The sequence below is a fragment of the Octopus bimaculoides genome, chromosome 2 (assembly GCF_001194135.2).
Source record: "Octopus bimaculoides isolate UCB-OBI-ISO-001 chromosome 2, ASM119413v2, whole genome shotgun sequence".
In the NCBI taxonomy this organism is placed as follows: domain Eukaryota; kingdom Metazoa; phylum Mollusca; class Cephalopoda; order Octopoda; family Octopodidae; genus Octopus; species Octopus bimaculoides.
In genome coordinates, this window is record NC_068982.1 from 97,275,667 (window position 1) to 97,280,867 (window position 5,201).

Here is a 5,201-nt window from a genome sequence, read left to right on the forward strand (position 1 = left end):
TATTCCATGTTAAAGTTGTCGTATTTCTGTAATTTCAACCAATCACTGACGTCCATTCAGCCGATATACATTAAGTGCCGACTACACAAACAAACGATTCTGAAACAATTAATCCTAACCCTAACCCTAACTCTAACCCTAACCCTAACTCTAACCCTAACCCTAACCCTAAGGTTAGGGTTGGGGTTAGGGTTAGGGTTAAAGCAAATTTAAAATGAAAAAAGCAAATAAAACGAAGAATCGTTTGTTTATGTAGCCGGCACTTAATGTATATCGGCTGAATGGACGTCAGTGATTGGTTGAAATTATCGAAATAAGACAATTTTTTACATGAAATAAATTCGAATACAAAAATATTTTTCTATTCTATAACACAAAATAGATAAGTATACGAAGTTTGAAAGTCTTTCGGTACCAAAAACACTACGTAAAACATTAATGAAAAATGTGGCCCCCGTTTTAAAAAAGATCCATTCAAAGTTCTAATCACGCTAAATATCTTGATGAGATGATTATTTACCATGTAGTAGCTACGGCCACGAGGGGAACCACACGTGTTTGAATATTTTTTGAAAACTAGGGTATTTCTTCGGTGTGGGAAAGATCTAAAAGTTTACCTTGATTGTTTCCTCAATCTAACGTCAGTGCAAGGGAAGTATAGTAAGACTATAGAGGAAGTTGAGAATGTTTTCCCTCTTTACGAACTGATCAAGTCCCTGATATTTAATGGTTTGATTTATACGTAGACCTCAATATGATTTGGCTCGTAGGGGATAGAACAACATTTGCCGAAATCGTTTTTTTAAACTGGAGAAATATTGGAACAATTGAAATGCAATACATTATTCCTGGCCCGCATCGCTGAGCTTTTGATTCAGATGTTAACTTGTTATACAGTGTTATAGAAGCTGCAGATATAAGTGGGACAACAGAATAATTGGGTATTGATTGAACAGATCTCTTACGATACACGATCGGTTATTACTCTCCCAAAATAAAATGAATCGGGATACCTTTCACTCACATGTATTAAGAGAGCCCATTTTACATTCGAACGTCATTTTTCACAAAAAGAAAAGGAAAGCAAGAAAGAGGGATGAAAGAAATAAGATGAGGCTGATCAAGAGGAAAAGAAGATGAAGGTGAAGGCGAGCAAGGAATGAAGTTATAAAAACGAGCCAGTTTCAAATACTTTTCGAAAAACAAGAGGATAAGTCAGAGAAATCGAAAAAAAAGAAAAAGAAAAAAAGAAGGCCTGTATTCTGTGGAGGTTTCGTGGCTTACACCACTATAATAATCTTACAAGAGGCACAAAACCTAAAATTTTGTGTGAGGAGACTAGTGGATTATATTGACCTTGTACTTATTTTAATGACTCCGAAAGGATGAAAGAGAAAGTCTATCTCGGTAGAATTTGAACTCGAAACATGTCAGAAGAAATGCCGCCGAACATTTTGTCCGGCTTGCTAACGGTTCTGCAAACTCGCTTTCTTGACACCGTTATAATAGTCTTTTCTACTATAAGCACAAAGCCTGAGACTTTAGGGGAGGGCGCTAGTCGATTTCATCAACTCCAGTGCTCAACTAAATACTTATTTCACTGATCCCAAAAGATGAAAAGTGAGGCCAACATCGGTGGAATTAGAACTCGGACTGTAAAGGCGGAGAAAATGCAGTAAATCCTTTTTTCCGGTGTGCCAACTATTTTGCCAGCTCATCGCCTTGACACCACTGTAATAAAACCAGTAAAAACCTCATCGTTAGACTCAACGATTTGCAAATGTAGCAGCTCAGTGTTACATTGATAACTACTAATTATTTACAGTAGCTGACTGAAGTAGTCAAGGGAAGATTTTCTCGCAGGAAAATATTAAGCCCATATATAATCAATGGCTCTACATTGCTGCAAAACGAAATACGAATTAAATTTCGCTAAACCATCTTGCTTGGTAAAAGAACAAGAAAGAAAATGATATAGTTAGAAGAAATTTATGGGAGTGTTATCAATGAACAAACTTATGGGAATGCTATGAACGAATAACTTTCGTGTGAGCACTAGAAACGAGCAAACAGGTGAAAATGCTAGTAGCGAATACATTTGTTAGAAGCTATAATGAAAAAATTGATGGGTGATAGCGCCGAACAAAATAATGGGAATACTATCAAGAGACAAACTCGTAGGGAAGATAGCAACAAACAAATTGGTGGGGGTGAGGGTAGCGAACAAATTGCTGGTAGTCAGAGCAGCGAACAAATTGTGAGGGTGTTAGCAATGGGAAAATTGGTGGGAGTTAGCAACGAACAAATTGGTGTTGCAAGCAATGAACAAATTTGTTGGGGTGTTAGCAACCAACAAGCTGGTGAAAATCCTAGTAACGAACAAATTAGATGAGAGTGTGAGAGCCACGAACAAAGAAATTGACGAGACAAAAGCAATAGACAAATTGTGTGGGGGGGGGGTGCATAGCAACGAACAAATTGATGAGGGTGAGAGCATCGAGCAAATTCACGGGAGCCATAATAACGAACAAATTGGTGGGAGCGATAGCAACGAAAAAATTGGTGGGGGTGAGAGCAACGAAGAAATTGTTGGGAGCTATAGCAACGAACAAACTGGTAGGGGTGAGAGCAACGAACAGTGGTGGGAGCCATAGCAACGAATACTTTGACCTGCTATCAATAAACAAATAGGTGGGAGTGCCTGCAATAAACAAATTGATGCGAGTAATACGAATGAGTATGCTGGTGGTGGGGGGGGGGGCGATAACAGCGAACAAATTAGTGGGGGTGATAATAGCAATCAAACTAACGACGAGATTGGTATTTTACAGTTTCAAGATCAAAATTTCAATGAATGATTAACTAATAACCTTATCTTTATTTGATATCACTGGCAGAGGTCATCTCAACCTTTAATCCCTTTAGAAAGTAAGTGATCGATTAAACAAATACTTGTAGAATCTAGATGGATGTTAAAAAGCCTGATAGATATTGTATTAGCTGATGGCATTTTGAAATTCATCTGTTGTCCACTCACTAACAACAAACCAGAGTCAACAACCGATGATTTCACAAGCTTTTGAGACATTAAATTAAACAATATTAATTAATTAATTAAATTCTACTAGGTATAGCACTCATTTAGATCTTACCCCTGAGTAGAATTAGGTTAACAAAAGTGAAGCATTCGACACGTTTTTGTCGGTGAGTCGACCACTTTTCTGACTCAGGACAAAATATCAATATATTCTCTTTCCATCACTATCAACCAATCGTTTTGTTACCGAGTCGGAAATCTTAAAAAGATGAGGTTACAGTGACATGTCTGGTTATGCTGACATTCAGCTGGCGTCTCGAGAACAGCTGTGATTCCAAAACCAGATAACATAACAAATGGCAATTCAGTTGTGTTTATAACGACTATACAATTTTGTTCAAGCGTACTTCAGTTAATATCAATATATTTGTATTTATTCCTTTAGATTTTTTCTTTCATATTTTATTTCTGTCATTGCTCTTAGTATGTTCGACTTTACTACGTTCCTTCTCAATATCTTTGTAGCAGTTTGTTGTTTTTGACAAACCCGTTGTCAATATGGTGGCGGTGTAAAGAAAATTTTTGTTACACATTTCTTTTTAAATTATTTATTGAAAACGTTTTTATCACATGAGTGCTTTTTATCTATTTTTAACAAAACTTGTTTCTGAGTTCTAGCATATTGCTTTGTTTTTGTTGATCACTGTTGATCTTATTTATACTACTTTTACAGAAGTGAATTTTCAGTTTTCAACGAAATATTTTCTTTTATACGTATGCCATCTTATTGGCAAACGTATATTTATTCTGTTCACCTGGTTTATATTTCCATACGGTGTATGTTTGAGTCGTGACGCTATCAACATGTCTACTTCATAATTCTATGATTGTAAACGTAACATTATTTAAATGTCGTCATTCGAGTTGTTTTCTTTTCAGGCCAGTAATTAAGCGTTGGAACTGACACAAGTTTGATATCAGCTGAATTATTGTAAATAGTTGAGTCCATTTCAAAATCATGTTTTCTATTTCTAGTTTGGTTTTTCTCTGGAGAGCTCGATCTTTGTTTTTATTTCACTACGCCTTTATTAGATTGACATAAAGCGAAGAGCTGGTAGAATCGTTAAAACACCGGGCAAAATGCTTAGCGGCATTTCGTCCGTTTTTACGTTCTGAGTTCGAATTCCGCCGAGGTCGGCTTCACCTTATATCTCTTCCGGGTCGATTAAATAAGTACCAGTTGAACACTTGGGTCAATTTAATCGACTTATCCCCTTCCCGAAATTGCTGGCCTTGTGCCAAAATTTGAAACCAATATTAGATTGACATACCTTATATTATGGCGAGGACGTTGATTGTAAAATAGATTCGTAGATTAGTCAGTTAGAGAGAAGTAAATGATGCTATTTCGATCGTGAATCTAAATAGAATTTCAAATTCAACCTCTGAGAGTTTCATACTGAAAATCCTTAATGCTATCATTCAGAGAAAATAGACTTTTACACACCACCAGTAACGTAGCTAGCCGGCGATGGTGACATTTTTGGATCTGGTTTATAAGCTTATATAGGCTGTATATCAAGAGTCGGCCAAGTGTGTATGTGTGTGTATGTATATATATATATATATATACATACATACTCTACAAGCTAGTAACCAGGAGTGTCCATAGTTTGGTTAATTGATTCTTTTGATTTTTACCAGGACAGGGAAGAGTTTTTAGAAGTGATATTCGTGACTTGCTTTCTCAAATGTTAATTTCAGGAATTGCGGCCGTTTCTGTAAAGCATAGTATTTTGCTGGCAGGAAGCATTTTAACTAATTTCTCGACATTTCGTCTGCTTCTATTATTGTCCGACTTAACTTCTCCGTTTCAACAGAACCAACCTTGTACATTATCAGTATCCATTTACAGCTGTCTTAAGCTAACGACAATATCTTTTGATACTTGTAACTGCTAGAAACATGCATTGCATTCGCATACGGAGTAAAAAAATATATAGAACACACACACGCACACACACACGCACACACACACACACGCAATCACACACACACACACACAAATCTCACACGCACACACACACGAGTGTGTGTGTGTATGTGTGATGTATGTATGTATGTATGTATGTATATATATATATATATATATATATATATATAT